Source organism: Sceloporus occidentalis, unplaced genomic scaffold, assembly GCF_023333645.1.
Source record: "Sceloporus occidentalis isolate IW3139 unplaced genomic scaffold, rSceOcc1.0.p SCAF_5, whole genome shotgun sequence".
Lineage (NCBI taxonomy): Eukaryota > Metazoa > Chordata > Lepidosauria > Squamata > Phrynosomatidae > Sceloporus > Sceloporus occidentalis.
In genome coordinates, this window is record NW_028316985.1 from 174,208,927 (window position 1) to 174,235,875 (window position 26,949).

At 39.9% G+C, this 26,949-nt stretch overlaps 1 protein-coding gene across 5 annotated transcripts in view; it reads left to right on the forward strand.

Annotated features, from left to right (window-relative positions):
• MAPK10 (mitogen-activated protein kinase 10) overlaps positions 1–26,949 on the forward strand; it is a 268,834-nt gene that overhangs the window by 158,627 nt on the left and 83,258 nt on the right. The gene's annotated exons all lie outside the window — the stretch shown is intronic.

A 26,949-nucleotide genomic window follows, 5' to 3' on the forward strand; every position in this document is an offset into this window, starting at 1 on the left:
GAAACCATTTTAATGCAGGATGCAGGAATGTGTATGATCTGAATGCTGAAAATCAGTGCAAGCTAATAGATTACATTTGGAAATGTTGAACATTTCATTTGCCCTCACGTGTCCTGATCGCTTAGGAGTTGCTGAAGGATGTTGTGAGAGCAGAGATGTTTATAATGTTCCCATTCTGCAGCTTATAATATTCCTATCCTTCAGTTTATAACATCCTCATTTTCAGCTGTTTGTCTAGCAATGAGTCAACCAAAATGGAGTACAGAATTCTGAGTTGCATTGGAATAGTAGCTCCTGCTTTCCCAACCTGCGCCAGGCTGGGGGTGGAATGGGTCCAGGAACAGTGGAGGCAGGTGAAATGTCAGTGCTCAGCATAGTTGAACAAATACATAATGAATAATAATTTTAAATAAAATATCGGGGTCCAATAAGCACTGAAAGTCTGACAGAGCTGATGCCAGCATTTTATTAATAATGAAAAAAAAAATCAAACAACAAGAAAGTTAGTCCTGAAAACTGAAGCAGCAACTGAGGTTGCTGGAGCAGCCATAATCTTATCTTCTGCAAAATACTTCTGGGTCTTTCTACCAATATAATGGTGCTATTTAGGTGCCCAAGGCCTTGTGGGGAAAAGAATATGGCTGCTCTTGCAAAGCTATGTCAGATCCTTAAAAAAGAAAGTACAAAACACAGTTGTCTTGCTTCTTGCAAACACTTGTTCAGGTTATAGGAACTAGGAGAATGTGTTATGAAATCTAAGGTGCGAGAGAATCAGTCAGATCATGGGTAGGAGGGAATAAGATTGCTATGGAGGTTAATGGTGAGTGGAAGTTTACAGGACATGATTGACACAGTGTTATTATGGAGGAATGGTGTCACAGACATGTTTGTGGGAGATATTGAAAACCTTGCCCATGCTTCCTTAAAACTGGTACTAGATTAGGCAGAGCACAGCAAGGTAAGATGTGTATGAAGGCAGAGTTCAGTTCCCTTTAGCCAGCTTCCACTTCATTGGTACAAAGCATAGCTATGCCTGAATTTTAGATGCTAAATGTGGCAAACATATGAATAAACAATTGTGGCACCAACTGTTATGTTTAGTTTTGTTGCAGTATGGCTGTTGCGTACAGGAGAGAGAGACCATGATTGAGTAAGACTGAAAGAAGTGAGATAGCAGACAGGGTTGGTTGTTGTTGTTATTGCTTTTATATATTAAATTTATGTATAACTCCCCACAGCAGAAAGTATCCTCACTCTGCAGCAATTTTGAGTTGCTTTGTTATGACAGGAGGAAATGCATGTGTTAAAAATAATTTGGGGGTAATCTTGTGGCTTTTCACAACTCAAAATGGGGGCCTGTAACACCATTTTAAAAATGGTAGTAAAAATGGTCAGTGTGACATACAAGCATAGCTACTCCAGCAACCTAGACTGAATATTACAGGAGTTACATATTTTCCCACAGACCCTGGATTGCAACTATGTCCAAAATGCCTAGAAAAGTAAGTACTGTCCACAGATTCTGCATCTACAGATTCCACCATACACAGCTTGAAAAAACATTTTAAAAAAATCCTAATAGCAAACCTTGATTTTGCCATTTTATATAGGGAACACCATTTCATTATCTCATGGGACATGAGTATACATTGAAATTTTGGCATCCGCAGGGATCCTGGAACCAAATCCCAATGGATACTAAGAGCCCACTGTATGTTTTTGCATGGTATCAAATATAGGTGACTGGAAACTTCTTAGAGGAAAGTGTCCAGTTACGAGAAAAGGACTTGTTCCCAAACTGCTACTCATAAGCTTCTATTGAAAGAAGAGCACAGAGGATCTCTTCTGCTGGTGCCAGATACTAGGTAAATTTAAGTGGATAGAGGTGATCGCAAATATATTAGGATCTTGAATCTTCTGCTTCTCGATAGGCTAACAGTGACACTTTTATGGTTGTAATGGAACAGTGCTGGTTGACTTGTAGGATGAGGCAACAGATAGAAGCAAATGTTCTCATTATAATTCTTTGGGGTAGTGTTCTCAGGTGTCATTTACTTTATTCCCTTACTTAAGATCTGGAAAGCTTGTTCTTTATCATCTGGCAGATGTCCCTTATTATAAGTGATGTCCACATTTGAGGATTGGAAAGCTTTCCCTTTTATATGGACTGAACAAGATGTTAAAAAAAATTCTTGTATTTTTTGGTGTGGTGCTTTCATAAAGGCAGAAATGTGCGCATCATTTAATTTATAATGTGGACAGTATAATAGCAAGTAGCAAGTACATTTACATACTGCTTACAAATGTACTAAGTGGTTCACAAAGTGTAAACTAATTGCCCCCAACAAGCTGGGTATTCATTTTAGCAATCTATGGAAGGATACCAGGAGGAGCTGACCTGGAGCTCCTGGCTGGTATTGAACTCACAACATTGTGGTTTGTGAGTGAGTGGCTGAAGTACAGGCATTTAACCGCTGCACCATCTGGGTAAGTTAACTGAAATCAGCAGAGGTGACTTGGAGGTCCCTCATTCATAGGGTCATCATAAGTTGAAGGTGAATTGGTAGCAGTTAGCATCAACAACTGAAACCAGTACTTTCATTTGGTATTTAGGTAAAACACAAATTTATTAATAGATACTTCCCAGTCACCCACTTCAAATGTCATGAATTTTGGCTGTCCTTTATTGCTATTTTAACAACCTGACAACACTGCTTTTTTGGGGTACCATATATACTCGAAAATAAGTTGAGAAATCTATGCCCCAAAATGGACTCCAAAATCATGGGTTGACTTATATATGGGACAATAGGTTAATACTGCTTATAAAGTTCCTAAAAGAAGTAGCCACCCTTCCTTCATAGCCAGGGGTCTTTAAACAGCTTTCCATTTGAGTCCCACCATGCACTCTCCTCTCTGTGTGTGTTTGATCCCTCAGCCTTCCCTTGCAGCCAGAGCTAACAAACAGCTGTGAGACAAGGGAGATGGGGAGAAAGGGAGGGGGGGAGAGAGAGAGTTTGCCTCCTTGTTTGAATCCTCGCATACTCTCGTGTGTGTGTGTTATCCCTCAGCCTTCCTTCATAGCCCGAGCTAACAAAAAGCTGGTGAGGCAAGGGAGATAGAGAGAATATGCTGAGACTTGTACCCCATTTTGCAAGCCCTGCACCTTGGAAATCCTGGGGGTGAAGGGAAGAGAGAGAGAGAGAGAGAGAGAGAGAGAGAGAGGTCCATCCATCTGACATCATCCAGCCTGGGAGAGAGTGAAAAGGCAAGCCCAACTCCATCAGAGCTAGCCAGAGCAAGAAGAAGGGCCCTCCCTTTAGTCCATCTGCCATGGTCCAGGCCTTAGAGAGAGAGAAGAACTGCTGGAGCTGATCCCCTTCCCCACCACCATTCCCTTCTCCTTTTGTGTTATGTCTTTATAGACTGGAAGCCTAAGGGCAGGGAACCGTCTGAATAACTATCTGTAAGCCACTCTGAGAGCCTTTAGGGCTGAAGAGCGGGGTATAAATACAATATGTAAATAAATTCGTACCCCGTTTTGCAAGCCATGAGTCTTGAAAATCCTGGCAGTGAAGGGAAGCGAGAGAGAGAGGTTTGAACCCCATTTTACAAGGCATGTGCTTTGGAAATCCTGGGGGTGAAGGGAGGGGGAGTGTGTGCGTGTGCGCGTGTCGAGGTTTGTTTCCCCATTTTCCATCCCAAAACTGTGACCCTTGGGAGAGGTCCAGAAAGGGAGAAGTAGGGAGGGAAGTGGTGCTTTGTTCCCCCCTTTAGATCTTTTGTAACATGCCCCAGTGTTTGACCCTCGATTTATTCACAGGTCATATAAAAATCTATGATTTTGACCCCAAAAACTGCCCCTGACTTATACACGAGGTCAGCTTATACACAAGTATATACAGTAATTGTTTTCCCCATCCCCAAAATGTACATGTACATATTTTGAACTGTTTTTAAAGCTGTTTTAACTTGTTAAATACATTTTTGTCTTTTTGGGTAGCTTTAAATTCTGTTTGTGTCGAATTAATTTTGACTGTACCCTGCCATGAAATCCCATGATATAGGACATGGCATACATATTTTAGTAAATAAATAAAATTAAGGGTTTCAGGAGAGACAAAGGGACAAAAGAAAAATTGAGCAAAGCCAGGTGATCTGGTACTTTTGGTTTGATTTTTGTTCTGGTTCACATTTCTAGTATTTATTGGCTGTCCTGCTAGTTTCTAATGGATGCATTGCTAATGGCAGGACAAGCTTTCTGCTGCATCTGGCAGATAGTAAGTAGCAAAAGAGCAGCACATGGAGCTTATACACTTGGGCAGCTTTTTTTAGTAGCACTGCAAAAATACCTCAAGCAAACCTAGTAATTCCTCCATTTGTTGTTAAAACGACCCTAGATCTGCCAAGCAATAAGTCTTACCCTGTATCATTTTGAAGCTGTCACAAATGCAAGGTTTCCAAGTTGATGTGGCCGTTAATCCTTCTTAACTTAAAAGAAAAAGAGCCAGAAAAACCCTGACATATCACTGAAACATATGAATATCATAAGGGCTGCATTATAAAACATGGAGAGCTAATAAATCTTGCAGAGTAAATAATCAGATCTTTTATGATTCATGCAAGTATTTTTTCAGATTTATTGTTATGTTGCTGTATAAGATTCCCCTCCCCTAGTTCTCCATCCCAGTATTCTGCTTTTAAAACTCACTGTTGTTCAATTTTTAAAAATATATGACTTTGTAGGTCTCAGTAATTTTGTTTTTGCTTTCCTTCTGGTGTTTCATTGCCAACATCCTTTCCCATTTCTACCCTCTATGCTGTTCTTGTTTAATAGAAAATTATGCTACTTGTCAGGCATGGAGCCCTGTTCAGAAGACATTTATTTATTAATTTGTTTATTTATTGAATTTATAGTCCACCTTTCTCCAGGATTCAAGTCATCTTTCAAAAGTTCAAAACAACATGAAATTAAAATCTCATTTATAAAAGTTTTAAAAATAATTAAATAACATTAAAAAAAAACATTCCATGATTAAAGTAACTAAAAACATTTCAAACATAATTACAAGGGTTTGTACACTGTGTCTGTGTGTGTGTGGGTGGGTGGGGGAGTAGAGTGGATTGAGGAAAGAGAGACAGAGTGCCTTTGATGTCTGCTTGAGTTCTGCACATTCTTCAGAATGCAGATGTGGAGACATTGTCCCAGCTTGCAGATGTGATCCAAAACCTTCTTTCTATTGTATGCTCTGTGTTGGCATTCCTCATATTTCTTCTTCTGGGACTATTTCATTTTATTCACAGCATTCTGCAGTTATACTGATTAGGAAGAATACTTATAGTTAAATGGTAGGTGAAAACACAAATACATTTATAGCTTGTTTCCCATCTTTTGCCACATAGTCCAGTTTCTCTTCTTACCAGGAACTCAAATCACCACATAGCTGTTCAGGTACATAGAAAGCTACCTCTTTCTAGGCCAGATTACTTCTCTTTCTAGCCCAGCATTGTCAGGCTTGATTCTCAGGAGGTCCCTGGTGGTTTACATACTGACAGGTCTTTCCTGCCTCTTGCTAAATGAACCTGGGACCTTCTACATGCTAACCATAAGCACTAGAGATGAGTTATGGTCTCTTCTGTAGTTTTGCTTGAAACAGGGGTAGGCAACCTTTTTGAGCTGGGGGCCGGGTTGCTGTCCCTCAGACAACTGGGGGGCTGAAGTCAAAAAATAATTAATTAAATATTTTTTTAAAAAAATTAAATATATAAATAAACCAGGACAAATGTAGGACAAAATTTTCAAATGGAAGACACTTTTTTTAAAAAAATAGAGGACACGTGAAAAAAATTGCTGATTTTTTAAAAATGTTAATATAAATGCATGTTTCTGAGGCTTGCATAGACAATTGCCCCCCAAAGGCCCCGGCGGCAATCGGCGGCAGGACCGGGCTGGGGCCAGTCCCAAGGCCTTGCTGGGCCGCATCCAGCCCGCGGGCCGCAGGTTGCCTACCCCTGGCTTGAAACAAAAGGATTTTGCTTCTTTTCCGTCTCAGCAATAAACTGTAAGATTCTTAACATTTCTACTTGTTCATCTGCAAATTTTGGAAGTTTGCTACAACTTTGAAAGAACAAGATCGTGTTTGATATTGGAAGCAAAGCTGTGTCAGTCCTGGTTAGTATTTGGAAGGGAGATCAGCAGGAAAAACCAGGTACTGGAGAAGTAATGACAAACATCCTCTGAACAAATCTTGCCAAGAAAATCCTATGATAGGATTGCTATTAGTCAACATGGAGGTACCTTATAACAACTGCTGTGAATGAATGTACCAAGTGAGCCTCCTTCTGTTAGGAGTGTGTGGCTGCTACAGGACACGTTTTTCCTGCAGAAGCTGCCTAGGCTCTAGGTAGTGACCTGAGTTATGAAGCTAAATGCTGCCACCTGCCACATTGGCATAGTGCATCCCCACTGACATTGGGCCTTTCTCACATACCAGTGCATCCCCTCAAAGAAGCACCATGTATCCACTGCAAGAAGCCATGTGGGTTATTTGAAGAATTGTGCTAGATACAAAATGTGTCTGGCTTCACCTTAAGCAGAGCTTGCTACTGTCTAAATGGCTGACTAAGGAGTTACCAGAGTCAGCCAGTTTTCCAAATCACCTTGGCTAGGACCTTCCAGAGCCAGGCATTTAGAAAGTAGCCAACTGGGGAGAACTGTGCAGAGCAGCATGGACTCTCAAGAACACAGGTGTCTTCCCAGGTTTGGGTTGAGAAAGCATTTGAGTCTTCTGGTGCTCTGCTGCCTGAGGCAACTATCTAATTCCTCTAATACAAGGGTTGGAGGAAGAAGAGAGGGCATCTATTGGGAAGACAGTGAGAAAAAACACCACAGTACTCATTACTCCAGTATGTTAAAACCATGATTACATGAAATGTTGGTTCACAGCATAGGATATATAGAGTCCTTTAGAATCATAGAATCATAGAATCGTAGAGTTGGAAGAGACCACTAGGGCCATCCAGTCCAACCCCCTGCCATGCAGGAAATCCAAATCAAAGCATCCCTGACAGATGGCCATCCAGCCTCTGTTTAAAGACCTCCAAGGAAGGAGACTCTATCACCCTCCGAGGGAGTGCAAAAGAAAAGCATACTCAAGTGATGGCACAGTTGATCGTGAATACTTGCCTCTTTAAGAGAAAGGAATTGGATCCCATTTTTAACATCATGATCCTGCTTCCATATTGTCCAGAAGAAGTACCTGTACAGTGTGGTGTAGTGGTTTGAGTATACTCTGGGAGTTTATTCACCCGTGGAAGACCACTGGGTGACCATGGGCAAGTCTCATGCTCTCGGCCTCAGAGAAAGGCAAAGGCAACCTCATCTGATCAAATCTTGTCAAGAAAATACCATGAGAGATTCATCTCAGGGTTGAAATAAGTTGGAAACAACCAAGGCACCCAGCAGCAACAAAGTTCATGCATCGTGGTTTGTGTCAAAGTGAAAGCCATTTATCTTCTAAATTGATTCTGTATTTCATTCTTATTGAAAATATAGTACTGGGCTTGTTTCCTCTTAACTTGCTTTCTAGACAGACATCCTGCAAGCTTAATATTTTGTTTGTGCTATGTCACTGAAAATCCATGGATCAGAAGAGGCCATTTAGGAAGACTGTAAAACCATAATAGTCTCTAGTTTAAGAGAGAAACAATTATATTTGTCAGAATGCTTGATTAAAATTTTACCATTGATTGTGATGACGCCCTACCTTTTGTGACAAGAGTCCCATGACAAAAGTTCTGCTCAAATTACACATGTTGTCCCCCTCCTTCCTAAAACCTTGTGAGGCAAGTCAGGAAATGCTCTAAATTTAGCCTGACAGTCCTGTGTTTTACCATTTATTTCACAGCATCTTGAAGATTACTTTTCAAAAGTAGTCAGTTTTCATTCTAGTTCCATTCCAAAAAGTAGGTTGTAACTGTTATGCTACAGGTTTTTTTTTTGAAAAGCAATTACTGTTGGCCCTTAATATCTGTGGGGGTTCTGTTCCTGACCCCCCTCCCGCCAATGCCAAAAACCACAGGACCCCAAATCCCATGGTTTTTAATGGCAATGCATGTGCACAGCCACACTGTCATGTCTGCATGCATGCACCACCATTAGGATCAGTGGGGCTTGTCATCCGCAGATGAATGAATCTGTGAAAGCAAGCCCGTGGTTGGGGCAGGTAGCTGTATTTTCTTTTCTCTTATGTCAAAAGCAGCTAAAATTGTAAGTTTTAGTTAATTTTTAAAATCTACAGCAGCACAAATTACCACCCATACCTCTTCAACAATGTGATTTTCCCTTTCCACCATATAGTTGGTCACATCCTTCTAACTATTAACTGTAATTGACTGTTACAGTTACACTGCAGAAGAAATAAAGTTATCCCTCATTAATTTACAGATTGTAACACAGTTACACTTTAATTATTAAGGAATACAATTAATTATAAATATCTGCTTTTGAGTCACTTGTTACTTACAAGCCCTGCTTATTTTTCATCAGGTTTTTTTAGTTTGCATTGGCAAGACTAAGCAGAGCAGAGCAGATTATTCTGGTCACATAGGATGGAAGGAGACAAGTATAGACAGCTAATATTGTGGGTTGGTGAGTCCTTGCCCAATTCAAAATATAACCCTGTTCTAAATGAATTGCTGATGAGGGACTTAGAATCAGCAAGATTATAATTTGCTGGCACTGACCAAGCAGTTTGAAAAAGAAGTGCCCTCTAGAATAGGTTAGCCTTTCTTGTTTTCTCACACTTTACTGACAGCAATGCAATTTCTGTGCCAGGAACTAGTGAACAGCTGCTTTCCTCTCAGCTCCTTTACTCTCACCTCAATTTGATCAAATACAGAGTTCTTGGAATGGCATTAGACATCAAGTGTTAATTGTGACAGCTGCTTTTGGTAGCAGAAAAAAGAAATCCTCTGTACCAACCTTATCTTGTTTCCAGCTTTGAGCACCACTAAAAGTGGTAGCTGTGCGTTAACAGCATGGTGTGTTCATTAAAAAAAAAAAATCCAGTAGAAATGCAAATGTCTGACCGTGGTCCAAGTCGGATATGCAACAAAATCTTGCAGCATGGAGTGCTTATTGTTCAAGTCCCCCCCCCCCCCCCAATGCTGGCATCTTAGTAGGTGAAGATTATCCCAGTTCATAAGATTTCTGAGCCAAAACCTGACACTTAGGGATGCTATCTTGTGCTGTCACCAGAGGCAGGCCCTGGAGATAGCATAAACAAAATATAATCATAGACTCATAGAAAGGGAATGCTGTATGTATAGCATATCTCATTTTTCAGTAAGGCCTTTGGCAAGGTTCCCCATAACGTTCTTGCAAATAAGCTTGTAACAGGCAACTGTTACATGGATTTGTGATTGGTTGACCAGCCGAACCCAAAGGCTGCTCTTCATCCTGGAAATTAGTGACCAGTGGAGTGCCACAGGGTTCTGTCCTGGGCCAGTGCTATTCAACTTCTTTATGAGTGACTTGGATGAAGGAATAGAAGGCATGCTTATCAAATTTGCAGATGACACCAAATTAAGAGGAGTAGCTAATACCCGAGAGGACAGGATCAAAATTCAAGAAGTCCTGAATAAATTAGAAAGCTAGCCCAAAGCTAACAAAATTAATTTCAGCACAGAGAAATGTAAGGTACTGCACTGAGGGTGGAAAAATGAAATACATAGATATAGGATGGGGGACACCTGGCTTAACAAACTACATGTGAAAGAGATCTAGGAGTCCTAGTAGACCACAAGTTGAATATGTGTCAAAAGTGTGATGCAGCAGCTAAACAAGTAAATGCAATTTTAGGCTGCATAATAGAAATATAGTGTCTAGATCAAGGGAAGTAATAGTGCCACTATATTCTGCTCTGGTCAGGCCCCACCTGGAATATTGTGTCCAGTTCTGGGCACCACAATTCAAAAAGGATGTTGACAAATTGGAGTGTGTGCAGAAGAGGGTTACCAAAATGGTGAGTGGTCTGGAAACCATGCCTTATGAGAAACGACTTAGGGAGCTGGGTATGGTTATCCTGGAGAAGAGATGGTTAAGGAGTGATATGGTAGCCCTGTTTAAGTATTTGAAAGGGTGTCACATTGAGGATGGAGCAAGCTTGTTTTTTTACTGCTCCAGAGACTAGAACACAGAACAATGGATGCAAGCTCCAGGAAAAGAGATTCCACCTCAACATTAGGTAAGAGCTGTCAACAGTGGAACACACTCCCTCGGAGAGAGGTGGAGTCTCCTTCCTTAGAGGTCTTCAAACAGAGGTTGGATGGCCATCTGTGGGGGATGCTTTGATTGTGATTTCCTGCATCACGGGGGGGCGGGTGTTGGACTGGATGGCCCTTGTGGTCTCTTCCAACTCTTTGATTCTACCATTCCATGTTCTTTAGCACTGCAACTGTATTTCCAGACTAGAACACCCTTGCTCACTTGCCTCCCCCACTCTCTCCCTTCATCCTCCATTTTTATCTTTTACCCTACCTGGACTCCACCTGAAAATTTTAATCTCATTTTAGTCTATTTGTAGATTAATTTTTTTAAATTTTTTTTTGTTTCATCTCTTTTTAGGACTCAATTGTGTTTTTATGTTAGGGGAGAGGGTTGGGGATTTTTGGATTTTTAATGCATTTCTCTTTTACTTGTATGTTATTTTACTGCTGTAATCAACTTGAAAATATAAATACATATTATTATTATTATTATTATTATTGCTGTTAACCACAGTAATCAATTGGGTTCCATGGGGCACTCAGCCAACTGCTATATTCCCCATTACAGTTTCATAACCGTTAATGGCCTTCTTGGCTGGGGTTGATAGGAGTTGCATTCAACTCTTCTAGTGTTTATTGGACTGGAGAAGGCAGCTCATGCACTAGATGCAGTAAAATGTCTTCTGTAGCTTTTGACCATGACAACATTTCTGTCGATTTGTCTGTTAGGTGCCAGACTCTAACTTACATTAGCCTTCTCTTCTTGATGTTATGGACGTCAGCTCCCAGAATTCCTGACAACTGGTCAATCTGGGAGTTGAAGTGCAGAACATCTGGAAGACCAAAGTTTGGGAATCACTGTGTTAGCCCTATGAGAGGTTTTCTTGCAAGATTTATTCAGAGGAGGTTTGCCATTGCCTTTCCTGGAGGATAAGAGAGTGTGACCAATATCACCCAAAGGGTTTCCATGGTTGAGCAGGTAGTGAATCCTGTTCTCCCACAGTCTTAATCCAACACTCAGATCACTATACCACACTGGCTTTTTTTTTTTTTGAGTATTATACAAGAATATTTTGTTCAGTGCCCAGAGAATAAAACTCAGCTGTTTTAGCAGAAAGGAGGCAAGGTGGTTTATTGTGGGTTTTTCGGGCTATGTGGCCATGTTCTAGAAAATTAGAGCATGGCCACATAGCCCGAAACATAGCCTGAAAAACCCACAAAAAACCATGGATACCAGCCATGAAAGCCTTCGACTTCATGAGGCAAGGTAGGATAAAAATTCATCTTACATGAAAGACAAACTTGAAGAAGTACAAACCGTGAAAGAAGAATTATTGTTGGTCCTTTTTCACACATTGACTCAAGAGCAATAAAATGAACAGGGGCATGTAATCATTTGACAAATCCTTCCTTCTGCTTGATGAAATCCCTTGCCCAGCTGTTACTAAGGCTATTGAGGGTTAGAGGAAGTGGGCACATATTTCACCTTTATGTTGTTTTGATCCATGCACTTTTTTTTGCAGGAAAGCAGCAATAGTTGGGGATCTGTAAAATACAACATCAAGGAAACACATCTCAAAGGGTACAATCTCCTATGTTTGCAGCTATTTCTGGCACCAACTGGTCTGTCTTCAGGGGCAAAACTAAAGAATTGCATCTCTTTGTGTTACAGCTGCTGTTGCTGCATGTTCTTCGCAACAGAACAAAAAATAATTTGATTGGCTGAGTTGCAAACTGAGTGTGGGTTTCAAGTCTTGAATTTTGCTGAGTTTTACTTTTATAGATGGATAGATGTAGGCTGTGAAGTTGTTGAATCTGTCAAGAACGTATTCTTTTATATGACTCATAATTAAAGCCCCATTGATTTCAGTGAGTGTACTCTTAAGTATATATACACACAGGAAAGTATCTATTTTTATTACATGGGGGAAGCAGGCATCATTTTAGGGGAAGGGTGAATCCATTGGTTTATCCATACAGGGTGTCCAGTCACTTAATATTCTGAATGCTATTAATCTCACTGACAGATTACTGATTTCATCTAAAAAGGTATAAAGGAATCTTGTGGCATGTTAGAGGTGAGTAAAAAAAAAAAAGAAATGTCTAGCATAAGCTTTTGTGGACTCCATTAGATGCACTTTCATCTAGTTATGTATGGGAATATACTAGACAGACAAGAATTCAAGAAGTTTAAAAAGGTCAATTTTTTGCCGATTGAATCCAAAATTCCTTTTCTTTACTTCATGGGTGTCATGGAAGACAACACAGGGAGGATTTGTGGAAGTTTTAGAGGCTTTATATGGGATTTTATGTGTGTTCATTAGGTTTATATACATATGTGTAAAGTTAGAAGATGGATCTGCTGCCTTGCTTTCACATTTACACACGTACTCTTACAACCTTTGAAGATTTTCACATGAGGCTGTTAGTGTTCTTAAAATGTTAATATATCAGAATTCAGCAATAAATGATTACAAAACGATTTCAAAACAGTTACAGTCACACACTGGACACAGTAATGTTTCAGCAACGATTTAGCAACGTTAAATAGACTATTCATTTTCACATGTAGCCATTCCTTAGCATTTGTTAATCATGCTGATGAAATCATGTTTTGGATTACAGATGAGGTTTTTTTTTCATAAATTAAAAAAGTGGTTACCTTGTAATTTACTTTAGAAATACGTGTGTGTGTGTGTGTGTGTGTGTGTGTATACATGCGTGCACGCACACACATATATGTATATACACACATAGATATGTGTGTATATCTAAACTGCCTTCTCTCTCTTGATCCGAATTCCCAAGCCTGAACTTCCGATTCCTAGGCTCTCCCCACTGAAACCCATTGCCCCCTCTCTCTTGATCTGATTTGGCACACAGACACACACAATACATAGACACACACATAGAGATATATATCTTTATACACACACATATGTTTATATATGAATACTCACACACATATACATACACAAACATATAGGTATGTACACACATACATATTTGTGTGTGTGTATATATATGTATATTTAAAGATATAAATACACACACGCCTATAGGTATATATATCTTTATACATGTGTGTGTGTGTGTGTGTGTGTGTGTGTGTGTGTATATATATATATATATATATGTCTCTCTGTGTGTATTTATATCTTTAAATATACATATATACACATATATGATTTTTCAGTATACTACAAACGGTTTGCCTTCTACCATAGACCTTGACTTTAAAGAGTCTGACATTCTTGTAATATTCCAAACTCTGGATGCATAGCAGGTGATGTTAGCTCTCTAATTTAACAGCTGATAATAAATAAAAAATAAATTTTATGTCTCTGTTTAGAGATGTCTGTAACCCACTGACACTAATACACGATCATGTCATATGGCCCTCAGAGGCTTACAGAGAGGAAAAAGAGAGGTCTCTGCTGCAAATATTTTACATTATAAAGCAGGACGATGCTGAATGGAATATATTCTACATCTGACATAGAGGAGGAAGGAGAATGGGAAAGAGATGCCAAATGCAAATTGTAAACATGTAAACATGAAAGATAATTTAGAGAACAGACAGGAAATGTAATGAGAGGTAGTGTGGTCCTAACTGAAAGATGTCTGACCATAGTTTCAATTAAGCAGAAGCCTAATCCTATTGTACATCTCTTTATTTTAATTGGTTTATGGAACAATGGTAATCATAAGTTAGTGACAACAGTTGAATTGACCAACCTACTTTAAAGTATTGTTCTCAGAGGGGCGGGATACAAATAAATTTTATTATTTTTTATTATTTATTATAAAAGGTACTGAAATTTATACTGAAATCTTGAATGAATGCATAAAACTTGGATGGCTCACAGCGTAATCCTAATTCAAAGGACTTTATCACATGGGAGGCTTACCATGAGTAGGGTTGCCATAAATAAGGACCTCCAAACCGGGAAAAATGTAGGACAAAATTCTGAAATGTAGGACACTAAAACGTGTCCTACATTTCAGAATTAAATCGCTGGCGGCCCAGCGCCCTCCTTCCCAGCCTCTGCGGAAGCCTCGGTCTCCTCGGAGACGAGGAAGGAGGGCGCGGGGCTGCCGGCAATCGCCGGGGCCTCTCCTCCTTCCTGGCCTCCGAAGAGACCAGGAAGGAAGGCACAGGACTGCCGGCGATCGCCGGGGCCTCTCCTCCTTCCTGGCCTCCGAAGAGACCAGGAAGGAGGGAGGAGGCTGCAGGGAGGCGGGGAGGTTGGCGCGGCTGCGCGCAAGAGGCGCCGCCTCCCCCTTCGCCTCCTCCGCCCCAGGCCTCGCTGCCTTCCTCTTCCTCCGCGCGGCCATGCGAGGTGGAGGAGGAGGAGGCCAGCGAGGCCCCGCGGGTTGCGGAGCAACCCGGCTGCAACCGGGATTTTCCCGGTTTTTGGCAGCACCCGTGACGGGAGCGGGCAGGTGCCGCCAAAACCGGGAAAAACCTGGTTGCAGCCGGGTTATGGCAACCTTAACCATGAGTAAACTGCCATGAAATCATCAGAAATCATGAATTGTCATGGAGGTGTTGGGGCTCGCTTCTCCCATGTGTAAAGCATCCTTGGAGCTGCCATTTGTTAATAACAAGATCTTCCATCATTGCCAATGACGATTTACTGACAGGAGAAGTACGCAGGGCTGTGAACCCCAATCACTCTTCTTTCACGATTTCTGATGATTTCATAGTGACTTACAGTAAGCCTCCCGTGTGATAAAGTCCAAAGAACTGTCAATTGTAGGGGGTTAGGATTAGAAACATGGCTCTTCTGCTGGCATTGGACCTCTTTCACGTCTTCTGGTCGCTGATTGTAGCTCTTTCCTAGCTAAGATCTGTCAGCAGAAGAGCTAAAAAAAAGTAGCAGAGCATGGAGGGACTAAGGGAAGAAATAGGTTAGCCAGATCCAAGTTTTCTTCTTTGCACACAGCCACAACGCGGGCACAAATTTTGACCAGGATGTGGGTTGTCTTGTATAATTTTTCTAAGTTCTGGAGGGGTTTGAATGCAGCACAGCTTTAGCTGCCCTAGTGTTTGTTAAACTTTCCCTTGGCTATATTCATCAATCAGGTTTGCTGTCTTGGAGAAGTTTGTGATATGGATGTACAGTGAGGTATCCATTGGGGTTTGGCTCCAGGACTCCCCATGGATACCAGAATCTTGGATGCTCAAGTCCCATTACCATATATACAGTGGAGTAATAAAATGGTGTCCTTAATATAAAATGGCAAAATCAAGGTTTGCTTTTTAGAATTCATATTTTTTTGAAAATTTTAAAGCTGTTGATAGTTGAACCTCCATGGATATGGAGGAACGACTGTAAAGAGAAAACCTCTTTCTTTCCCATCACTATCCTCCTGAATTAAAAAAATCACCTCTATTGCATTAGGGAAACACAGTTATTATGAAGGTAGGTTTATGTTTTGTTCTACAAGGTAAAGAATAGCTTGGGGACATTTTAATGGGTTGGAAAGATTAAAATCTTTGTTTTAGCACTCCAGCCCTAATCAAGCTCCTTTTCTGACATCTTCCATAACACCTTGAAAAAAAATACAGACATCTTACTAATGGCTCTTGCACATCATCTTTCATTTGGTTCTCCCCAAGATGCAGCAAAGAATTACTTGATTGTTAATGTTGTTGCTAGAAATATGAGCATCCATCTTCATTATATTGCAGCTGTAGTATCTCAGAAGGAAGAATTATGCCTTGTTAAAAGTCAGGTTGTGTTTTCTTGTAATAACTGAGCTGAAACCTTCCACAAGCTAGGATTTACACAGGAAATAGCATCTCAGAATTACAGGGGAGTGGCATTCCAAGGAGTATGCAAAACTTAAAGAACCGAGGCAAATAGTACTTAGAATTCAAAGACTCCATTGCTTCACTTAATGATAGCAAATAATTTCATTTAAAACAGAATGACATCCTTACCCAGTTATAAGAGTTCAAATGCTAATGATGTATCAGCAAACCCATCCAACTAATGTATTTTGATCAATTATCTTGTATGCAAGGTTAGGCTACAGCTGACATGAATTGCAGTTGCTTATGTCTTCCTGCTGAAAGCTGTGCTTTTTAAGAAAAGAAAAGCAGCATTGTAGGGTTGAGGTTTGAACAGAAGTCACAGTTCTTGATGGGGAAAGAGACAATATTAATAATTATTTGTCCCCTGGTAGAAAACCATCTTTTTCAACAGTCAAGAAACCTCATCGGAAGAATTACAGACCAACAAGAATTTTCTCCTGGTATTTCACATCCCGAAGCGTTATGTAAGAATTATTCTGCTAAGAATAATATGAGGATCGTTTGTGGACAGATAATGTATTTCTTATACAGAAAACACTGTTTCTTGCAGAGGAAGCAAGGGGTTTTGACCTTTCCTCCCCTGCAGAATAATTCCTGCACAACACTTTAGGGCAGTGGTTCCCAACCTTCCTAATGCCACGACCATTTAATACAGTTCCTCATGTTGTGGTGACCCAAACCTATGAAATTATTTTCGTTGCTACTTCATAACTGTAATTAAATAGGAGTTTTCCAATGGTCTTAGGCGACCCCCATGAAAGGGTCATTCGACCCCCAAAGGGGTCCCGACCCACAGGTTGGGAACCAGTGCTTTAGGGTGTTCAAGTGCAAGGAGAATACTGTGAAAAAATATTCCCTTTCCCCCACAGCAGGGAGAAAACCACTTTAATTATCTATCTTTTGATGTGAGGATAAAACAGTTGAGGATTTACATCCCTATTTCTGGATATTTTCCCTTATGTGTTTTTTGGCCTTACATTCCAACCATAACAGATATGTATCAATGAAAGATTAGATACGTTAGATATTTTTGTCCCCACCTTTGGTCTTTCCACAGCTTCTAACTCCTATGAATAAATATCCTGGGTTCCAGCTTCAATATTTTCTTTTTTGTACAGGTTTTCTGGGGCTGAAAACCTGTTGAAAATTTGCTTTAAAAACTGTTAAGGAGAGAGTGTTAACTTCTCAAGTGTATTGCCTTTCGATGTACAATTCATCATGGTCTCAGTAGCAGATCATGGTGTGCTACATATCATGAACATACTCACTGATTCTGAATCTTCATATGGTCAAGAAAACTACCCTCTCATACCAAAGGGAGGTATTATGGGATTAGGAGAATCCTCAAGGTTTGTAGAAGTACAACAAAATCTTGAGAAAGAAAAGGCTTCAAAAATAGTGCCGTGAGGTAGGTATGGAAAGCAAGGCTGGAGTAGAGAGGATGGGGTCCTGAAATGGTGTGGCTGACTGAGACCATGAGCAGGAACATTTTTGTCTAGGAACATTTTGTTGCAGGTCGTGATTGTTTAGAAATATTTGCCTTAGATAAAGCTGGGTGTAGCAAGAGCTCAACTCTTTGCCAACTTAGCCTGTAGGTTTCTGACTTGATTTCCAGTTTTCCATGTGTTTGTAGCAATAAACCAAAATTTTGAAAGCGATATTTTTTCTGGCAAGAATATCTTCAGAGCTTGAAACCCTTTCCAATCTGTTTGAGTATTGCCTAGCCTATTTCCAGTTTGAACATATAACTTGGGATATGTCTGTCAAAACTCTGCTGCTGACAGCTACTTACCAAAGAGATAACAGATGCCACCACCAAATGTTTAATCACAATCCACGTGGAGATATGTTTTTTTTAATCTCTGTGCCATGTCATTTTCCACTGTTGCAACAGTGTGAAACTGTATGTTTTTTGTAGAGACAGGGCCAAAAGGCAGCATTCACTCAAACTTCATCAAAGTCTGAGCTGAGGAGGGGAGATTTGATTAAATTATTATTCATAGGAATTCACAGGAAGAATTTATGAAATTATCTGTAATTAATTACACGATTCCAAAGGAAGGATTGTTTCTGTGACTTAATGGAAGTAGGTTGCCTGACAAAAGTTAACTGAAATCAAGAATTGGTCTATTGCACAACATGTTTTCATGTTTCTCTGGATTTCATATCCTTTAACTGCTTATACCTGGAACTTGTGAAACATTTGCTTTGATTGAGATTTCCTACATGGCAGGGGGTTGGACTGGATGGCCCTTATGGTCTCTTCCAACTCTACGATTCTATGATTCTATAATTCTAAGCCCTCATGGCAGAGGCACAAACAGTTCCCAGTGCTGGGCAAGCTTTGTACTTGAAACTTTGTGAATGAGAGTCAGAAGGCAGATATCTTTAAAACTGTAGACCTTGTTTTGCAATGAAAAACATCTCCAAAAATAACATGCAAACCATTACATGGTCCCTTTTTTGGGGACTGCCCCTAAGCACTGGCATAGAGTAGCCTTCACCTTGCCTTGTGTCCGCCAGCAGACATAGGCTTTTTTTGTTTTGTTTTGTTATTCTGACAGGCTTTTGAGAAATTAATACTTTAAAGGGATGACAGTGATGTGCTGTCTTTAGTTGTGGTGTTTTTAAAACAGCTGTTATTACTGATTATATATTTTAATACCATTTTTGTATGTTCTAATTATATTGTATTTTTTTTAAATGTAAGCAGCCCTGGATCCTAGTTTTGGGGGAATTGTGCAATATACACACAGGTGGTAGTGCTTGTAATGATAACAACATTAATACATTTCTCTCATATACCCCACCATACTCTATACCAAGGACGAGGGAACCTGATACCCTCCAGAGATTGCTAGACTCCAGTTCCCATTGAAACATGTGGTGAAGGACTGTGGGGATAATAATTCATTAATATCTAGAAAAGCCATAGGTTCTTCAGGCCTGCTCTACACCTCCTGCACTATTACTGGTGCATGAAATCTTCCATTAGCACTTGTGTAAGGCTGTGGAACAGGGTTAAAGACTGAGCCAGTTTGACTCACATTTTTTTAGCTGTTCTAGTTTGAATGCTAACATAATTAGTATTGAAAGTGATGGAAGAACTTGATGGCTTCTTTTAGGCTTGATTCAGGTCTCTGGTGTACAGTGGATCCAGTTAACCACCAGCTTATTGTATGTTGTACCAGTTACAATTTGGGGAGGGCTTAGGTTTTCTATTGAGGAAAGAAAGAGGAAGAGATGGAGCACTGATGTGACTAGGAAACAGCCACAAAGAAGAGAGAATTCCTGGGCATTCAGCCCCTCCCACCCCAGCATGTCACACTGCTTCTCTAGGTTTCTGCTTTTACATTTCCAAATTAGCAACAGGAAGAGGAAGAAGGGAGAGCAAATGCAGTTTTAAAAATAATAATAGACCTCCCATGTTTCAGGTGTAGGGTGAAGGGTAGATCCTATATCTTTACAAGACTGGGAAGGCTTGTCTAAATGAATATATAAATGTTCAGTAATTGGCTTCCAAAAAACTAGTGAGTTCCAAAATACTTTTATTGTCCTTCTGTCCCAATGGTTCCATAATTAAATTAGTGGGAAGAGCAATTTAGCATTGTAATGTTGACTGTTCTGCATATAAATGAGAATAAGAATAGATACCTGATGCTAACATTATGTTGAAGTTGACAGATTTTATAGTATTTACATGCAAACTAGAATTTTGTATTTCTTTGACATTTATGTATTTCATGACAAAGTTTACAAAGTGTTTTATTTCTTTTGGTAGTTCACTGATTCCCCTTTTTTCCATTTGTCATGGGAGGATCAAAACTACTGTTAGTTCTAAGCTCAGTTCTGCCACACAATAACTCCCACACATGTACTTGGAGATTAATGTAGTATCTCCAGTAGATTCTCAGCTCACTTTGATCATTCAAGAGTGCTGCTTTTATAACTCTGTGTGGGCCTACATCTGCATCAACAAATACATGTGAGTGTTACCACTTGTTGTTGTCCTTGTGTGCCTTCAAGTTTCTGGTGACCATAGGTTGACCCTATCATGGGGTTTCCTTGGCAAGATTTGTTCAGAGGGGATTTGCCTTTGCCTTCTTCTTTTGGGGGCTGAAAGTATGTGTGACCAGTCAGTTTCTATGTCTAAGTAGAGGTTGAACCCTGGTCTCCAGAGTCCTAGTCCAATGCTGAAACCACCACACTGCTTCTCAATGTTATAATTAGAGGAGGGAAATGAACCTATTTTGTGATCTTTGTTGTTGTTATTGTTGTGTGCTTTCAACTTGTTTCTGACTTATGGTGATCCTAAGTTAAACATATCAAGAGGTTTTCTTGACAAGATTTGTTTATAGGAGGTTTCTCATTGCCTTCCCCTGAGGCTGAGAACATATGACATGCCCAAGGTAATAAAAGCTTTGTTTAGGGAACACAAAGAGGATGTCCATTAGTATAACTGGAGCCTGCATGCAATCTACACATAGATTTGCCAGTTGAAATTTGGTCACGAATCCTGCCTCTTTAAGGATTGTGTAGAAGAGAGAACTTTAGCAGGCGTTGCTTGTGTAACATTCTGTTGCCTAGAAAAGAACAGGAGAAAAGATACCAGGGTAGGTGGGGGTGGGGGGGGGGGAGAAGACTGAATTGGTCTGTTTGAGCTCCTAATATTGTGGATAAAGGCATGGCTGGTTGGCAGCATATTATTGCATTTGCAATCACTGTAGTAGTAGTAGATTTTCTGCTGTGACTACTAGTCAGCCAATCATGCCTAGAAATAAATTATAAAAGGAACCTTCAATGAAAGGTTGCAGTATGGAATATTGCTGGGTCACCATAAGTTGGGAACAACTTGAAGGCGCACAACAACAACAGCAAATTAATGTATTAGCACTACTACAGTTGCCAAGTTCTGTTTCTGAGTATGTTTATTTTTCATCAGGTTGTCTTGGGTGGGGAGGGTGATTCATTAGATTTCCTCCTCTGGAGTATTTTTTTCTATTTCAGGCTCCACTTTTCTTTCCTTATAAACCCTTCCTTCTTGTTTTTCACCGTCATTAAAATATTGTCTGTATATCTACTAATACTCATAGATCATAGAGTTGGAAGATACCTCAAAGGCCATCCAGTCCAACCCCCTGCCATGCAGGAAGATACAATCAAAGCACCTGCGAGAGATAGAGCCAGCCTCTCTTAAAAAACCTCCAAAGGAGGAGACTCCGCCACTCTCTGAGGGAGTGTGTTCTACTGTCAAACAGCTCTTACTGTCAGGAAGTTCTTCCTAAAGTTGAGGTGGAATCTCTTTTCATGTACTTTGAATCCATTGCTCCAGGTCCTATTCTCTGGAGCAGCAGAAAACATTACTCCAATAATAGTAATAGTAACAAATTAATAATAATAATAGAATACCAATACTGTTTAATGACTAGTGGCAACTTATTACTAGCAGTAACTAATTTCTATACAGTGGGCCTTTGGTATCCACCGGGGTTTGGTTCTGGGACATCTTACCCCTCCATGGATAACAAGAGTCCCATTATATATGCAGTGATGTAGTAAAATAACATCCCTTATATAAAATGGTAAAATCAATGTTTGAATTTTGGGGGGAAATGAGAATATGAGAGTTGATTGTATTAGTAATTAGTAATTTCATATATTGGCATGTACTGTTAATTACAGATGTTAATAGTTATTCATAGTAACCAGTTGTCACCATTAGTTATTAATATTAGTAATTTGTTACTGATTACAGTTAGTATTCAGTATTCGTATCAATAGTAATTTTAAGTATCAAGGTATTGAAGTCAGTCCAGCATAATTATTCTCTAGCTTCTTAGCCAGAGCCAACATTATATTACTTCATCCATTACCAAGCTGTAAATCCAGTCTGACCCTGTAATCCTTCTGAAATACAAGAGAGAGAGAGAGAGAGAGAGAGAGACCAGTGATGGATTCATTTAATGCTAGAAGCAGCTGCATAGGCAGTTAAAATAAAAATAAAAACTTCCTTGGTGGCTATGTTATGGACAGCAGGGTGTCCTGATTGCAAATTCTGATCCAGCTGTTTCTGGGTATTGCAGGAATCTGTGCTGTTGATTGAAGTGTAGATGAACACCTGAACCTCTTAGCTTCATTGCAACCTTGCCATGAAATTATACTTTGGTCACCATGAAAGCCATTGAATCTAAAATGGATTGAAATGCCTGTCGTTCTGTCCTTTGTGTCTAAGTGAAAATTACAATAGAGGGTGTTGAAAAATAACTCTTGTTAACTCTTCCTGCTTTACGCAAACACAAAAGGACAAGTAGGCCAACAGGATAGCTTTGACTGGCTTTTTTTATTGCCAAGTATATATCCAGCTTTTGAATTGCTGCCTCTGTAAACTCCAAAGCCTGGAGGGCTTGGTACTAGCAGGCCTTGTGGGAATGACAGAAGGGAAAAACCTTTGGTTTGGAACAGGAAAAAAAAGGAGTAGAAGAAGTGAGCATTACCTCTTCAAAAACCTGGACAACCTTGGGCGTATTTCATTTAAACTTTACATTTCTTTAAAGTCAAATGATGTTCTGTGTTTTAGGAGGCTGAACTAAATAATGGCAGAAGAAAACATTTGTGTAGTGATGTTCCCCAGATCTAAAATACTACTACTGGCTTCATAGCTGTTTGATGCATGTTTGGGCACATTCAGTCAGTAAATTGGCTGATTTCGAATTGATTTAAAACAATGAGTTGTTGGAGTGGGGGTCTGGTGGATTAGGGGAAGAAAAAAAATACTGTATTTACAGACACTTTCAGAGCCTTTCAGCCTGGGGCTTTTTTTTTGGGGGGGGGGACAAAAATTGCCTCCAAATCGCTCCTATTTTTAATGGGCAGCAATCTATGGATTTAAGGGGGCTTCTGGAGAGTTTCAGGGGCCACACATAGTTGTCCTAATGGTTGCCTGGGCACCACTCTTTGCTCACCCCTGTTCTGAAGTAATTGCCCACCAACTAAAGTTTTTATGAATAGTTTTCTCTTATATCTAAATAAAAAAAATGTTCTCATATATCTAAATAAATAAATAGTGCCATCTACTTTATTGTTGGTGAACCTATCATGGGGTTTTCTTAGAAGGAGTTATTCAGAGGGGGTTTACCTTTGCCTCTCTCTGAGGCTGAGAGCATGTGACTTGACCAAGGTCACCTAAAGGGTTTCCATGTTTGATCAGGGCTTCAAATCATTAGAGTCATAGTCCAACACTGAAATCACTGCACAATGCTGCACTTGATTAGGGAAGACTTTTTACTCAGACAATTTTTAATAGCTATTTTTAATTGATCATAAAAAAAGTTTCAAACATAAGCAATATCTAACCTGACTTTCATGCTGAGACAAAGCATCTGAAGTATTTGGAGGAGGGGGGTGTAAATGAGCTATTTGGTAACACTGGCAATGCTTCTCTGGATGATTTCATGCAACTAAACACTTTTTTTTTTTGGAAGAGACACCTATGTATACTAAAGAAATACATACATCTTGCATCCATTGTGAATAGCACAGATGCATTTAAATTGCTCCTTTTCTCAGCAAAAAACACACAAAAAATCCCAGAAAGTGAGTGACTGACATGAGCTCACAGCACAGTAGTCATAGATCTTATGGAAGAAATTGCTTGGTTAGTTTCATATATTTATATTCTGTTCTTCCAGAAGCAGCTCTCTACAGTGAAATTTTCCTGTACTCCCCATATTTTATAGCATTGAGGTAAAACAAAGCTTCACTTGAGCAGTTAGAAATAGAGTTGAGGCATCCAAAGAAAAAGGGCAGGTAAAGTTCCTAAGGGAATGAAAACAAGCAAATATGAGAGTACTAGGTGGGAACAATTCTACGTGTCCCACTCTGTAGTGTTAGAAATTTGGAGACTGAAGGACAGATTTCTGGAGGGGGGCAGTATTATTATTTGGAAATGCAATATCCTCATTTAGCTCATGCAAAACTGAAATCACCTTTACTTTTGCATCATTTTTTGTTAATCGCTCTGTGTGTGTGTGCATGCATGTGTATGCACACTACATTTGTTGTGAGCTTGACAAGTTAGATGTTTAGTTGAAAGTAATCTTCATCCCCATTAAATTGAACCATTTCAATAGTTATTTACTGTATTTTTTTTATTAAAAAGGCCAATTGGGAAACTAATAATCTACTTCACTGAACCAGCCATAAATATAGTTTATTGAGCACCAATTTATTTACAGCATTTTCAGTGTCCCTCAGCTGCTAGTGTTTGATTGTAAACTTAAAGAATATTCCCCCATAGGAAAGCTATCCCTTTTATGAGAAAACCGCAGGTGACTTATAGCTCTGGTTGTTTCTTAAAGGATGCTGCAGCTATATAAGTGCTAGGATGAAGTCCTAATTTAGCAAGAATATCTGTGGTAATCTTTCCAGAGGAAAAGGCACACGTGCACGCGCGCGCACACACACACACACACACACACTTTTCTATTTTCTGGGGGTGTTTTTCAGGCTTTCCAAATTTGACCAGGTTTGTAAATACTTCTCTCCTTAGTGTCCTGAAGGAAATGAGAATGTCTCAAGAGAACCAGAGAGCTGAAAAGGTAGCACTTGGAAGACTATTTTGTTGTTGTGTGCCTTCAAATTGTTTCCAGGTTACAGTGACCCTAGGTTGAACCTATCATGGTTTTCTGGGGCTGAGAGCATGTGACTTGCCCTAGGTGAGGCAGTGGGTTTCTATGGCTGAGTGGGGATTGGATCCCTGCTCTCCAGACTCATAGGAGATTGTCACATGGGAATGACAGCATCCTTCTGCTGTCCTTAAATTTGGCTAGTTGCGCGATCAGGGGCCGATGATTATCACATCCCCGCATGCTTCTGCCATCCTTCTCCCATTGGTAAAGAGTCAAGGAGCTGTCATTTGGTATTAACTGGGAATCAATGCAGACAAGAGTTTTCCTAGCACTTATGGTACTTCAAACACCTCACAAGTAAATAGGGGACTAATAGTCTTCCAGGAGCCAGTGTGGCATAGTGGTTTGGAAAGTTGGACTAAGGAGATTATCACACGGGAGGGACAGCATCCTTCTGCTATCCTTCTCCCATCCTTAAACTTAGCTAATCGCGTGATCTGGGATCACACCCCACATCCTTCTGCCATCCTCCTCCCGTGGGTAAAGTGTCATGGAGCTGTCCCCATGCACTTCTCCCATCGTTAAAGTGTCATGAAGCCATCATTTGGTATTAATACCAATTGACGGCTCCATGACACTTTACCCATGGGAGAAGGACGGTACAAGTGTGTGGGGGTGTGTATGGTCCCCAGTTGTGCAATTAGCTGAATTTAAGGATGACAGAAGAACACTGTCCCTCCCATATGATAATCTCCTTAGTCCAACTTTCCAAACCACTATGCCACACTGGCTCCTGGAAGACTATTAGTCCCCTGTTTACTTGTGAGTTGTTTGAAGTGCTAGGAAAATTCTTGTCTGCATTGACTCCCAGTTACTACAGCTCATATCAAAATGGACACATTAGCAAGCACAGAAGCAGTGGCTCAGGGGAGAAATCAATGATTTATATTGAAAGTATCTGGCATCTTTCAGTAGGCCAGGGATGTGTAACTCAAGGACCTCATGGAGCCCCTGCTTGGTTTTGTGGCCCACAAGCCTCGCAGAAGTGCTAATCATTGTAAAAACAAGATTTACACTCCTTCCATGTCTCATGTAAAAGCAAATGATCAGCCTATTTTGAGGTGCTGCCATAATTTTATCAGTGAATGGGAAGAGAGTCACATTTTCTCTTTAAAACAAGGTGTATTAGGAGTATTTGCCTTGTTAACAAGTTGTTAATGGCAAGAAATCCGTGCAGTTAATATAAATATGTGAGAAATGTATTCTCAGGGTTTCCAAGAGTACTGATCATACTGAAAAGGAGTTTTACAGTATTTTAAAAAATATGATGATGAAATGAATTAACGAAGGGTTGCTCCATTTCCTCAGCCCTCTATTAAATCACATATCTAATACTCAACAAAACAATGCATTTTAAAATGGCGGTGTGTGTGTGTGTGTGTCTGTGTGTATGAGAGAGATTTCATTAAGGTTTTGAATGCAATATTGACAAGGTGTTTGGGAATATGTGAAGGGGGGGAATGAAAGCTGATAGAAAAGCAAGGAGAGAATAATCAGAGATGCCAGTTTTCATTAGGCATTCTCACAAGTTTTTCAGGGGCTTTGTTATTTGGTTTCCGATATTTGTCTTCAATTGTGTACGCACACAGCAGGGATCAGAGCTGTGTGTGGGAGATGATTTCCCTTGCAGCCTGCAAGGAAATTGTAGCAATCAACATGAATCAATGTAGGATACCGGAGAGGCCCTGAAAACAATGGCAAGAAATCAGTGCAATTAATATAGATATGTGAGAAATGTATTCATTTTGCATTGCAGTCATACTTAGCCAGATCTGCACTTCCAGAAAGTAAATATGAATGGTGCCAATTCCACCCTACCAAATTCAGTACATTCAGTAGACTCCTAACATGGAAAGAAAAACGTTATGCCTGACTGTCATACAGATGTTAAAGCTCATGAGCCTCTCAGAAAAAGAAGAGATGGTGATCATAATTCAGCATTAGCATGAAGGAATACACACACAATGATTCAAATTAGACTTTTGAGAGTTAAGCATTTTTAAAGTCTTAAACATTTGTATCAGTCTAATTGTGAATCACTGTGTATTCAGTAGGCATGGATGTATGTACTTAGTCAGTTTTAGTTTCTTACATGCTCATTTTTTTAAAAAAATCTCAAGTTTTTTCCATCTCTTAATGATGAAATTTTGTAAATTTTGATAAATTCTT